The sequence below is a fragment of the Dipodomys ordii genome, unplaced genomic scaffold, assembly GCF_000151885.1.
Source record: "Dipodomys ordii isolate 6190 unplaced genomic scaffold, Dord_2.0 Scaffold77, whole genome shotgun sequence".
Taxonomy (NCBI): Eukaryota; Metazoa; Chordata; class Mammalia; order Rodentia; family Heteromyidae; genus Dipodomys; species Dipodomys ordii.
The window spans coordinates 3,297,015-3,311,487 of record NW_012267293.1 but is presented as its reverse complement, the minus strand read 5'-3'; the positions used below and the strand labels follow the sequence as shown (position 1 = coordinate 3,311,487).

The window sequence follows — 14,473 nt, the reverse complement described above, 5'->3', positions numbered from 1 at the left end:
ATATTATTCTTTTATTAGGCTATCATAAAAGATTACCTATAATTAAAGATGATTTATAATCTAAGCCATAACTAGACATAATTTGAAGTGAACACATTAGGGTGAATTCACTTCGAAGTGGAATTTAGCTAACATAATGGAAATGGTATCTAAATGACCAGGTGCTGGGTGGGGGGGGGGCGGGCAGGGCTGGGGGAACTGACAAAAATACTGAATATGTGCCGTGCAATAAAAATTTAACACATTCTTTGGGGGCTCCATAAACAAGCAATCTGTAATGAATGAGCATGTATGAAAGATGGCTTCAAAGAAAGCTGACTAGCCCATTGTTTTCTAGCAAATGACTTCTAATATGGAACTCTGTACTGCATTTTTCTCCATCACTGGGAAGAGCCAGAAGGGCCATTTCCCCGACTTTACCAGTGACAAAGTCTTAATGCACATGACTACTGACTGGCAACAGGGTTACATTTTCAGCTCCAGAAAGCTAGATGGAACTTTGTGTTTTCTTTTGTATTGAGATGTACCATTTGTTTTTCCCCTGGCAACAGCTATTGCGCCCCTGTCCCCTGCTTTTTCTTTCTCTTCATGGGAACTGTGGTGCCGGCCACTTGTGGCCCCTTTGCCTACTTCGGGTGGTGTGTGCAGACACACATTTATTAAAGTCATCCTTCAACATCCAACAAGAGCACCAGAAATCTGGGGAAAATGCCTCATAAATATTTAGATGCTCCACTACTTTCCAAACTAGAGTGAAAAAAGACTGTTTAGTGAGGAGTTGGTCTGGGTAATCTGCATGTGAATCAAGAAGGGGGACAAAGCATGAAAGGTGGAAACTGAACACCCACAGTCATTCATCTTGCTCCTGCCTACACCACCCTGGTGCCTGGCTTTTTCTCTGTGCTTAAATGGACAGAGAGAGCTCTTTCCCAAAGCTACTTGGCAAAGGAGGCATGCAAACTGTTCGATCCCACACTTTCTTCCGGAACGACCTTGCTTTACCCCTGTACCAGATCAACTTCTTTATTCTTCTTGCATATAAGTGATACATCTGTGTTTAGTTATAAAGTATACAGGACAGGGAGTTACATTTGTTTTTACTGTGAAAAAGAACCCCACTATTTTGGCTGTGTACAATTCAGTGGCACTAAAGACATTCAGGTGTGCGCAACTATCTCACCTTCACCCTTCTTTGCAAAGAACTTGTAATTCTCAACCAACAGCCTGCACACAAACAACTTCTGCGGCAGCACGAGTGAGCTTTTCACGGCTTCTGTTCTTAAAGACTCTGTGGAATTGGGACTCCTGGCACTCGATTTTGGAAGAGCTGGGGTATATAGAGTAAGAGAGAAGAGAAGAAAGATAAAGTACAAGAGATGACATGGGTTAGAAGTCTTTGTTTTCCTGCAGAGTGGCTTCAGTGCATGGTAATCTCAAAGTCTGGAAGTGGATATGAGAAAGGAAAACCTGGGTGTCTAATGGCCCCGCTGCTGCCCACCAGGATGACAGAAAAGGGTGATGGTGAGCTAGGCAGATTTTTGGAAGTTCTCCATCTTGAAAAAGAATTTCCTTATAGAGAGAAAATATTCAAAAGAAAGCTAACAATGAAAACCTGGTATACCAGTATTTGAGACAAAAAGTGAGTTATGGATTTTCTAAAATCCCATTAACAATTGAGGGGGGGATGTACTGAATTTGATCAGATTGAAGAAATCTGTCTAATTGGTTGTTAAAGATACTTTATATAGTTATTTCCTTGTTTACAATTCTCTGAGATTGCAACGATGTAGCTTCAAGTTAAAAACAACAACTTGTAGAACTACTGTTGGTCAAATTCTAAATTTTATTACAAGGTAACATATGGTGGAGGGCATTTGCCAAAATTTGTGAAACTTTCTTTGTCCCTTAAACTCGGCAGTCAGTGTAAGCAGTCTTAGTAGGAGTTCTGGGCAATGGTGGCAGGTGTGGGGTTCTGCTGGGCTTTGCCTGTCACTCAGGCATCCGCAGCCGGGCTCTGCTCCGAGAATGAAGTCAGCAGTGGAAACGGTATGGAGTGTTCTCAAACTCTCTCCCTCTGAGGAAGCCACGTGGCCACTGCTGTGCGTATTGAAGGAATTTCTGCTGTTTTGTGTGATGTCATGATGGCACTGTCAGGACAATCTCGGGGCACTTGTGGGGTGAGGGGCGAGGTGCTTGAGTCAGAGGCAAACGCAGAGCAGGGGCTTTGAACAAAGCCGGTAAATGGGAACTTGCACTCTAAGTGCTGTGAAAACGAGCCCTAATCAGCTTAAACTCGAGGCAGATTTATGGACCGAGGTAATTGGCAAAAGGGGATGGAACATTAATGAATACAGGGTTCAAAGGGTGTCACAAGAACATTTTTCTCCAGGTTCACTGTGCTATTCTCGGTGGCGGCTTCCTGCCTTGGCACCTCTCACCACGTTTGCTAAGACTTTCATTCCAAGATCCCTAAAGTGCCCTCACCCCTAGCCAACAATCACACCCAAAATGGAGGATCCTGTCTGGGTGACCACGTCAGCAAGCTTGAAGCAGGGACTGAATTGAAGAGCCAGCCTTGGGTCAAGTGGCTGATATGCGCGAACCAGTCGCTCAGGCCGCTGTGGATGACTTTAAGCCACCAAAATCACCGTGAAGATTTCCCACAGAATGCAGTGTCACAGGGGAGAGGGGGAGGGAAACATGGGGGAGAAAGTACATCTCCCCGCTGCAGAGCGAGAGGGGGCCTTCATCCAGCTCTGTGCATACCCATTGTTACTCCCCTCTTCTGGACAAGTTGGCTCTTCCATTCAGCTGGAGATTTCCTTCTGGTTTTCTCCCACTGAGCGATGTCAGCAGCTCCAACAGCTCTGCCTGCACCACTTTCCCTGCTCTTGTCTGGGGTGACAAGTCGCTTCTGTTCAATGCTCCTGAAAGCGCTCAAGTGTTTCCTCAGGACAACTCTTGGTCCTCCACTTTGTCAGTTGCTCAGGTTTCTGGAGCATCTCTGAGGATACAGTCTGAGAGAAGTTACTGGATGTTAGAAAGAATTAAAATATACAAAAGCCACTGGGCATCGGTGGCTCATGCCTGTCATCCTAGCTACTCAGGAGGCTGAGATCTGAGGATTGTGGTTCAAAGCCAGCCCTGGCAAAGAAAGTCCTTGAGACTCATCTCCAATGAACCACCAGAAAACCGGAAAGTGGCACTGTGGCTTAAGTGGTAGAGCACTAGCCTTGAGCTGAAGAGCTGAGGGACAGTGCCCAGGTCCAGAGTTCAAGCCCCATGACTGACAAAACGCAAAAAACAATTCCAAGCAATCAGTATATACAAGGCATATGTGATGAGCTTTGTAAGTATTATCTGATTTTTTTCAGCGCCGGGTATAACCTAGGGCCTTGGGCATGGTAATTAAGTGTCCTGCTCCTGAGCTGCACTCCCAGCGGAGCCCATTTCAGTCACTGTGCCCCCATGATGTGGTATTATTGCTATTCCGACTTTGTCACTGACGTGGCTAGGCTCAGGCGGCCTGCTGGAGTCACACCGCAGATGCACAGCCTTCTGTTTCCATGCCTTATTTTCTTGACAGGTAAACTTAAGCCCAGTGAGCATGCGAGGGACCTGCCCTCTCTACACCAGAGTAGGCAGGCGTGAGCCCAGGAGGTGCCTGTAAGACGCCTGAATGGGAGCTGGGAGAAGTCTCCAGGGTGGGGCATGAGGATGGAGCCCAAGGCCTCCACAGGAGGCGCTCCCCAAGGGGCCAGGTGGCAGGCAGGGCAGAACGAGAAGCCTGCGCCCGAGGGGGAGGCTTTTGAGGGCAGGAGGAAGAGCGTCTCTCTGTTTCAAGGTCAGGTATGGGGCCTGGACGCCACAAGAGATAGGTATAGCCCAGGAACCTCCAACTACGCAGAAGATTAATAAGAATGTTCTGGAACTATTCTAAGTGGTTGACCCAGGTCTCTACTGAAATGTAAATGAGGTCAGGCTCTGGGAACCACCGTGGAGAGAGTTCCGAGATTCTTTAGCAACCTTGTAATCTTCCCAATGCTGGCCATTTTTACAACTCCTTGACCTTTTGTGTAACTGAAACTCCTCTGTCCTTTCACTAATTTGTGTGTGTTTTTGGAGGCAGCAGGTGGGGAGAAGCTGGGAAGCGGTATCCACCAGAGGCAGGCCCGGGGAGAGGCCTAGTGGAAAAACCTTTGGAGTAGCTGGAAAGAGATGGGTCCCTCAGTGCTGGGGCTGAGGAGGAAAACAGACAGATGTGGAGACAGCAGCAGCAGCAGCTGCCTGGGTGCCGGGAAGCCTCAGCTCTCCTGGATCCTGTAGCCCTCACTGTTTAGTCCTGTCAGGGATCAGCATCACATGGAAGTCATCTGTGCGCCCAGAAGCCATGCATCTCCTCTTTATCACAGGTGCAGTTTAAATCAAGATAGGAAGACTACAGCTTTGCAAATTCTCTCTTTTACAATGTGGGGACTGCACCCCTTGAAGGCTGAAATCGTCCAAGGTTTGTTGCCTGGGCAGTGGTGCCCGAGCTTGTTGGCTGGATCTGCTGGCTGATAGGAGCTGTGCATTGCTGTGCAGGTCAGGCCCAGATAGAGCAAACTGTGAGGTTTAATTAACATGGGATTTTCTCTGTAGAGCTAAGGTGTCAGTTTCACTCTTGAGAGAAAATAGTAATTTTTTTAAAGAAGTTTTGCAGAGTGGCCTAGTAAGTTCATTCCAACAAAGGCAGGTGACAGATTGGAGAACTCTTTTGAACATTTTCTAATACTTTTCAAGGGTTGACACATTCAGAAGACAACAATGAAAGTCTTATAAATGACTCTGAACAGGGCACAAGAACTTAAGACTCTGTAGAGCTGCTTTGAGTCAACTTGAACCTTAGGACACAGACAAGGGGCATGGCCACATAAACACCTGGCTTGAGAGACACCTATGTGGAGCAAGCGAGAAGCAGTGCTTCCCATGTAGAACCTGAAAAACAAAACTGCTCTTAGGTTCATTTCTCTGCAAGGGTGACTTGTCCTTTTCTGATTTCTTTCCCTTTTTCTTCCTTCTTCTTCATGTACTCTCCCCTTTTTCCTCATTGGAATGACATTGCAAGTAAGTACTATAAGAACAACCTTAGATTACACAACACAATGTCAAATAAAGGGCAAAGAACGACCAGTCTCATGTAGACTGTTTCTAAAGGGCTGAATTAAGATGCTAGCACAGCCTGCCTTCAGGCAGTGCACACATTACGGTGCTAATACGCATCCCTTATAAACACAAAGTCCTATCATGCTTTACAAGCAAGTTTCATGATTACAGTAAGTTACGACCACTCACAGGCGGTGCCTGGAGAGATCTAGGAGCTAATGGGAAACCGCATTTGAACCCCCACAATGACATGGAGAGTGGAAGAAGAGGAAGAGGAAGCGGCTGGACTGGAGGCTGGGGGAGGGGAGGCTGGGGGACAAAAGGCTGTCTGCTTTCCACCAGTTCAGACCATGTGACTCTCGTAGGCTTTGCCCTGAGTTTAAGACTATGTTACTAAGTGAATTTCAGCTCACCCACGATTTTTTTTTGTGTGTGCATGTATGCTATTACCTTTACTTATTTCATAACTGTGGTATAGCTGTATTAAAATAATTAAAATCATTAAATTATTGTATTAAAGAGATCTACAGAAGAAGATTCTTCCTAACTCCCTTACAATGTTAGGGTCTCAATGACTGCTGACTGAATCATGTCCAGGGATGTACTGACACAGTGGCACATTTAGGGAAGAAAACACACAATGCAAGGGTAAGTTTCGTTCAATGTTAGTGTAACAATGGGGTACTCAATTCCCGTGAAGCCAGACTTCCGAGTCTCAAACAGTTTATTTGAAAACTTCCTTTTACTTTTCTTACCCCCCAGTCCTGGGACTAGAACTCAGGGCCTGGGCACTTTCCCTGAGCTTCTTTTCCTTAAGGCTAGTGCTCTACCACTTAAGCCACAACTCCACTTCTGGCTTTCTTTTTGGGTAATTTGTTGGAGATCAGAGTCTCATGGACTTTTTTTGCCTGGGCTGGCTTTGAACTACAGTCCTCAGATCTCAGCTTCCTGAGTAGCTAGGATTATAGGCGAGAGACACCAGTGCTGGGTTTTTCCTTTTTCCTTTCAGTTAGGTTGATTTATCTCTGTGTGCTCTGACTTGCATTTTAAAACAATGCACTGAAAATCATGTGTATTCTTTGAAAATCCCTGAGGCAAAGTTGTGGCTCCATTGGTGAACACTTTCTGGAGACCATGAGCATGACCTTGGGGACTGGTAGTGGAAGATGTCTAGCAATGGGAGGCAGACTTGGGGACCTGGTGTGGCTGAGTGGGGACTTGTCTTGGGAGAGGTGACACTTCTTCAGGAGGCCAGGGAGCCTACCAGAGGTCTGCCATCACATGCTTCACATATAATCTGACAAAAGACCCAAAGAAGCCATCTGTATGTGTATTACCTACCAGGGGTCTGCCATCACATGCTTCACATATAATCTGACAAAAGACCCAAAGAAGCCATCTGTATGTGTATTACCTACACTTTTGTCTTTTCCTATCCTACTACCAGATTTTTAAGTTCTCCAAAACAAGATCCATGGTGTCTGATTAGGAAAACAAATCAAGACAGAGAAAAGAAAAGTTAGCATGGCTCCTGTTGCTCACTTCTATAACCCTAGCTACTCAGGAGGCTAAGATCTGAGGACTGCAGTTCGAAGCCAGCCCAGGCAGGAAGGTCTGTGAGACTCTTATCTCCAAGTAACCACCCCAAAAGCTGGAAGTGGAGCCTGGACTCAAGTGATAGAACACTATCTTTGACCAAAACAGATCATGGACAGCACCCAAGCCCTGAGTTCAAACCTAGGAGCTGGAAATGTTGTTTAGTGGTAGAGTGCTTACCTAGCATGTATGAAGCTCTGGGTTCAATTCCTCAGTACTATCTAAACAGAAAAAGGCAGAGGTAGCACTGTGGCTCAAGTGGTAGAGTGGTAGCCTTGAGCAAAAGAAGCTCAGAGACAGTGCCCAGGCCCTGAGTTCAAGACCCAGGACTGGCAAAAGCAAAGCAAAGCAAAGCAAAGGCCCTAGAACTGGAAAGAAAAAAAGCAGACTTATTGCTGTTGCTGACCAAATGTCTGGTGAGATGGGAAGGAAGCACGGCTTTGCTGAGTGGGCAGGAAAGGCAAGCACCCTGGAGCTCCCTCCTCCCCCCACCTCCTTGGGCTGGTGTTTTTTTTTTTTTTTTTTCCCCTCTTGGTACCAGGACTGGGTGCTTCAACTCAGGGGCTGGGCACTGTCCTTGTCTGTTTTGCTCAAGGCTAGCACTACTCTACAACTATAGCCACAGCTCTTCTTCTGGCTTTTTGGTGGGTATTTGGTGAAGTTTGTCAGCTTGCACTAGCTGCAAACCATGATCCTCAGATCTCAGCCTCCCGAGTGGCAAGAACAGTTTACAGGTACCTGGCTCCCGCTGTGAGCTTTAAACCCTGGGTCAGCCTGCAGCTGTGTGGGCTAAGTAGCACAGTGCAGTGCACACAGGTGTGGTGGTGCAAGCTGGGCAGCACAGAGCACACAGGTGTGGTGGTGCGTGCCACCCGGCGTCAAGGACAGCCTCTTGTCTGTATACTTGGCTCCTTTCCTGCCCAGCAGACATGAGCTCTGGGCCCTCCCCTAACTGGCACAGCAGATACTCACTTCCAGGGCAGGCAGGGGCAGGAGGAGGCAGACTTCCCTTTGCTTGATGCTGCAGAGCTGCTTGTGGGGTGCTGACAACTGGGTCTTGGAGAGCTTGGGTCTGGAGGCCTCCAGCCAGCTTCCCAGAAGCGTGCTAAGGCTGACAGCACAGCCAGCCTGGGATCCAGGCTCCTTTTCTTCAAGCTGTTTGTCCTGCTGCCTACTGTCAGCAGTCCTGGGGAGAGGAAATGGTCTGTGCAGCCGGCGCAGCGAAAACTGATGACCATGCACTTCCAGCAGACTGTGTGGGTACAACGCCAATGGAGGGGATGAGATTTACACACGCCTTTCATAACACATGTGCAACGTAAATCTGTGCTCTGTCAGGTTCTGTTCTTTTCCGTTTGTAAAAGGATGTGATTATTGAAAGCTTACTGTGTGTCCTGAGCATTCTGCCAATCCCTTCTGCTTCGTGTACTCATGCAATCCTAGTATCTTTACATTGTCTTATCCCATTTCATAGGTGAGAAAAGAGAGAAGTTGATAGTTTAAGTTGCTGCTGGTACATGGCGAGACAAAGATTTGAAGCCTGGATGTGGCCTCGAACCCTCCCCCGAGGTTGATGGTACAGTGTCTGGGGAGGATGGTTTCAGGACTCTGCCTTAGAGCTCTGAGTCTAAGGACAATCTTCCCACACCATCTGGAGAAGTAGTTCTTATAGCCCTGGCAGATGGCTAGTTGTGGGCTAGGGTATTATTATCTCCTATTTTCCCAATGCAGAAGGAAGCACTTATTAAAAGGTCCCAAACCAGTTGTCTGAGCTCAGACATGAAAGGCTTCCTTCTCCCAGTAGCCTAGCTTCTGAGTGCCTGTGACTTGGGCCAGCCTGCCTCTTACTCTCTCAGACTCCTCCCCTCCCCCCCACCCAGAGTGACAGGGCCTGGGTGGGGCTGTGTGACCCAGTGCAAGTGTGTCTTCATGAAACTAGGCATGGGACCAGCTGCAGTGTTGAAACCTGGTCAGCTGAGGGAGAGGAGAAAGTCAAGAATGGCCTTTGGTCCAAGAGGTCAGGGACCTGGCACAGATAAGAGTCTGCCGTCTTGGCGAACCAACAGCCCGGCCACCCAGAGAGGAACTGGAGGAGGCGGCGGCTTATTGCTGGCATGTCAGCTGATGAGAAACTTACCAGACTTGTCTCCAAACATCTTGGTCCCAGTTCTTTTTCTGACTTCACAGTTTAGCAGTTTCTTTTCCTGGTTCCCTTCTCACAGGCTCTCTGCTCCTCTGACAGCTGTACCTGGACAGAGAAATGCTGCTACCACAGGCAATGCCCCGTACCACTCTGTCAGAGCTCTGGCTTACAGCTTCTCACTACTTAATTCCAGAATTACACTGTAAATATAGGGCACACATTTTAGAACTGTTAGACAAAAAGTGTTACTCATTTTATAGCACTACATTTTATTCTCATCTAAAAACAATGCTTACTAACAAGAGATGTTCAGAAAAATGCAATGCAATTACTCCAGTTAATCAAGTTGGTGGCCCTTGAAGATGTATAAAATGGGAGACATGTTTACTGACTGCCTTAGACAGAATCAGGAAAGAGTAACTGCTGGCCTCATCAGAGCTCTGTGTGCAGCGCAGTGAGGGAAGAAGAATGGCTACAGAGGCCTGGAGAGAGCACAACAGAGATAGTTCTACTGTGAAATATTATCATTGCAATTAGTGAAGACTAGTAAACTCAGGTTCAATGGGCATGGAAACATGAAAATAATTTTGTAAGTATGTAAAGAGGTTGATAGAAATAGATGTAATATTTCAAATACTAGGGCTAGAGGCATGGCTCATCAGTATGGCACCTGCCTAGCAAGGAGTAGTAGGCCCTCAGCTCAAACTCTGTCAAAAATGAAAGATATCTCTAAAAATGGGTAGGGTCAGAATGTGCCAGCACTGAAGGGAGCAAGGTGCAAGGTGTTATGTCAGGGCTGCTAGGCTAGGGGAAGAGCCCCATGGCTTCTGGGAGAGTAGCTCAGCACAGACTACTCAATACCACAGAAGTATTTCAGAATTTAAAGACTGATAAGGCTGTAATGAATACTAGGGCTGTGAATAACTGCTTTTTAAATTAGATACCCAAATAAATAACAAAGTAAAAGTGAATTGGAGAAGGTATCAGTACATTATACAGATTCTTTTACTATTAAAACAAGGTATTTATTTCTGACCTGTTATACATTCAGTGGACTGTGGGTGCTTTGGCCTACTTTACCTCAAATGCTTCTTGCTGAGAGGTAACTTTTATACTCCAAAATACTTCTTAAGACTCTGAAGGCCAGGCTTGGTAATTTATGCCTGCAATCACAACACTTGGGAAGCAGATGCAGGACGATTGAGAAGTTTAGGACAGTCCAGAAGACACAGATCTCAAGACCAGACTGAGCTATGTAATTAGAGTTTTCCTCAAAATGCAGCTCAATGTAGCTCAATGGTAGAGGGCTTGCCTAGTGTGTACAGGCCCTAGATACTATCCCCAATACCACATAAAGCAAGAGCAAAGCCCAAAAATGAATACTAGGGTGAGTCTTTTCTAAGTCTCCTTTATGTCACTGGAAGACAGAGGAACCTTTGAGATTTCCAAAAGCTGCTCTAAGCAGCTTCCACAGCTGGGTGCTCCTCTCCTTAGACTCCAAGTTGGTCTACGTTTCTGTCTTTTTTCTTTCTTTTATGTGAAGAAGTGACTGTTGAATGTGAACTCTTTTGAAAGAGAACAGAAAGAAGAACAAGAACAAGAACCCACCTTTAAGGAATTGTCACAGACTACTTATAAGATAAATTTCTCCATGGGAGGGACTCATTGCTCCACTTTTTATCACGTTGTAAGAATTGTACTGTACTGGCTAAATGAAACAAAAGCCCTTAAATATAATTTTTAAACATATTTTAAATAATTTCAGTAAGTGCAAAATCAAAATCAGCTATGTAAAGATTAAAAAACACATTTCTTAATATCATTATGTGACTATTCATCAGTACCTAAGATTATCCTATGCACAAAATTACAACCAAGCCTTACTGATTGCTGAGGCACCTTATTTCAGAATTATAGGATTTCAGAATTTCCCAAGACTTAAGTCAACCTTCAGAGACTGAGTTACTTGCTCAATGTATTCACTGTTCCATAGTTTGTTAGAAAAGAAGCTACCTGGATGACCTTTTATACCCAGCACAACTATCTTCTTCTTCTTCATCTTCTTTTTGTACAATACCAGAAGTATTTCAATTATATATAAGCTTAATGTCTGAGAAGCTCTAAGGTTACCATGTCTAGAATACTGTGAAAAGAGAGAGACTGAAATGATGGTAATTTTACTCATGAAAAGACATAACTTCTAGGCATCTGAACTTATCTTACAGAAGGGGCAGCTCTATGCCTTTGTTGCTCAGGGCTCTGAGAGTCTATGTGAAATTATGTCCCCAGTATTTACTGATTGTGGGACAGGAATCATGTTAACTAATTAACCTTCTGAGCCTTGGTTTCTTCAACTGTAAAATGGTGATAATCATTAACTTTGAGCTGTTTGTGTTCAGTAACTGCAGTGTTCTATGTTGTAGGTACTCTATACATTTCAGTCTTATTTTCTACCTGGTTTCTCTGTAAACTTAGTCTAGAAGACATCAATCTATAAACAATCATAGGAAAAATACATTCTATCTTTGAGTTAAATTTCAATAAAAGATAAATGGCATTTGATTAAATGTGTGGAGCATTGCAGTTATACCCTTCACTTGTAAAATGTTTACCCACATTAGCTATTTAAACTCACAGACCATGAATCCAATGAAATCTGTTTAATATTGTAAAGAATTAATCAGTGATGTATCCTGTAGGAAAAGCATCCATGTAACTGAATCCAGGGGAACACTATTGAAATTAAAATCACGAGTCATCAGTCTGAAAGTCGATCAAAACAAAATGCATTTTAATTCACTCTCACGGTGCTATAATTATTACAGTTCTGTTTTGTTGAAGATTCCTCTTAAATATGGAATGAAGGTCAGATTGCATGGCACAAGGATCTGCATCCTGGCTGGGTGTTTTCACCTCTAAAGTTACATTGAGGGTCAAATGTGTAGCAACCTTACACTGTCACTTAACATTTAGCTGCAGTGCAGTGGTAGTACTGCATCTGGAAGTATCGTGTTTGTGGTTTAAAAAGGCAGCTGTTATACACTGGGGTGGCTAAAAGGGCAAAGCTTTTCATTTTGCAAATGCTTTATCTGAATACGCCTCACTGAAAGGAGTCCGTGTTATTCTATGGTTGATTTATTTTCTTGTGTTAAAAAACAATTTAAAGCCCAAGGCCATTCATCTACAAACATGGTAGCCTGACACTGGAAGGCTATCTAATCTACCACCAATGGAGATGACAACTGACATCCTGATACCTTTCCACTTCCTTTTTTGAGGGAGGAGTTGCTAAATTTTTATTTTGTTCCATTAGTTTAGAGTAGCTATAAAGGGAGGGAGTTAATTCTATTTCCACATACTTATGATATGTTCTAATGCTTTAAGCACTGTCAGTGCCTTCCCCTAGCTCTTCCCAACCTTGAGATCAAAACCTTCCTTTGGAAGGCACTCCTGCCCTGGGTTCCAGGAGGGAACTTGGCTCTCACCCACATCCTTGCAGCTTTTGTCTTTAGGCTTTACTTAGCACTCATTAGTTAATGCCCAGCCCAGTCCTACAGCAGGCATTCAGTGTATCTGACCAAGATGGTCTTGCTTAAAATGTGTCACTTTGTTTTTGTTTGAATAGCACTGTATGAACCATCTCACAATTTAAAAGGATACCCAAGAACTCCATTAAGACAGTAAACAATTACTTTAGAAAGATATAGGGAAATCCCCTATTCCCTTTCAGGGAAATTTAAGGATTAAGAATTTAAAAAAGAACATTGGAACCAAAGGCATCAAACACTGAATCTTAAGTTCAGGGAACATTTTAGTTCCTGCAGGAACTCCATGGTGATGAAGACAGAAGTGTTTGGAATACTGTAATTTTCTATTTTAAATGTCAAGAACAGCAATAAGCAAATAGAGCCAATGAAATGTAAGAGAACAGAAATGTATTTCCACTCCTGGTTAATTACTGACTTTAGAATGTGGAACCAATTTTAGTGTCAACATAGTAGATGACATAATTTTTCACAGTGAAAAAGCTATTACAAGGATCTTCAAGTTGAAGCTCACTCCATACGTATTTTCAATCAGGGGAACTTTTCTTCTGCCAAGGGCCATTTGGATATTTATAACACCATTCCAGGGCTATAAAAATGATCAATACAGGCAGGCTGGCTATGAGCAGTGCATGAGCATACAGAAGCATCCTTGCCTGTTCCGTCACCTACCAGGCCTCATGGCCTGAGGGGCAGAATTCACATGTTATAATGCAAAAGGCTGGCTATGTTTATTTTAAAAATTGTAAGCTTTTTGAAGGCAAGCCACACATCCTAAAAACTTTTCTATTGTACTCTGCACTTACAATTTTCAACTGCAATGCAAACCTGATTGCTGAGGTAGGAAATGTGGTAGCCTGTGCTTCAGCATGGTGGCGCTTGGGGAAGGCATCCTGTGTGGACCTGGTCTGCCTCTGCCAGCTACTTTCTGCTGAGGTGGGAAGGCCACTGCACCTCTGAGGTACTGCTATTCACATCTGTACCAAATGTTGGTGTGACGATGCTATGAAAGCAGCAGTGGGAAAGGGTCCCAGGAAAACACACATGAGTGCAAGTGTGTCATGCACTACCACATATGCACATATCATGTGTTGTGACTCACAGAAGAAGAAAGTCAAGCTCTGGTTCTGATGGAATGTAGTGTAGGTGGCAGGTGCAGCCCAAGGGGTCCAGACATGAGGAAGAAATGGGACCAATGGGGGAAGGGCATCCTGCGGGGGGCAGGGTTCGTGTGTGTAGGCAGACCTGAGTGTGGAAACATGGCTTGGAGCAGGTCAGCATGCCTGGCCGTTTGATGGGTCAAGGATTTCAGGCAGCTAGAGCCCAGTCAGCAAGATACAGAGGTCAAATCACACGGGATTCTCACAGGCCTTAGATTTCCCCCCCTTCCCCGGCCTGCCCTCTGGAGAGAGAAATCATGGAAGAACTATGAAGAGCTGTGATCTATACATTGAAAGATACCTAGTAGTAATCACTCAATAATGTAACCTAACAATGTTCTTCCATTCGAATTAGTTTCAACTAGATTAGGAAAAGTAGTTAAGCCTTATAAAACGCACTTCCTAGGGGTCAGAATGGTGGAACGTTATTACAAAGTTCAACGAGTTTATTGGACAGTTTCGATAAAAAGGCAAAACACAGGTGTGGTGCAACCCCCTGTAATCCAGCGATCAGGAGGCAGCAATCAGGAGGATCGTAGTTCAAGGGCAGACCGGGCAAAAAGTAGCAAGGTGACGTCCTAATCAGTGAGCTCAGTGTGGTGGTAGGTGCCGTGGTTCTATGCCTCGGGGAGGCCATAGTTAGGATAAAATGGAAGTGGGAGTCTGCCCGGTGAGCCAGGGCCGGTGGCGGGCGGGGAGCGGAGGCTCCGAATCTCAGCTTCGGCTCTCTACCCGCGGTGCCCGGGAGCGACTTGGCTTTGGGTGCGGGTGTCCTCCGGAGGCCGGGGGACTGGCGTACCCTGGGCGCGCGGCGGCCAGGAGCTGGGTGCGAAGGGAACCAACTCGGAAAGGGGCGTCGGTTCCCACCCAGGCCGGGCCCGGCG

At 45.2% G+C, this 14,473-nt stretch overlaps 1 long non-coding RNA gene across 1 annotated transcript; it reads right to left on the bottom strand.

The window, feature by feature from the left end:
- Positions 1-1,878: 1,878 nt before the first annotated feature.
- LOC105991821 lies at positions 1,879-9,079 on the bottom strand. Its single transcript, XR_001175373.1, has 3 exons — positions 8,879-9,079; positions 7,714-7,927; positions 1,879-3,017 (listed from the first exon to the last, which is right to left on the bottom strand). It is a non-coding gene; the product is annotated as an uncharacterized LOC105991821 (long non-coding RNA).
- Positions 9,080-14,473: the final 5,394 nt, after the last annotated feature.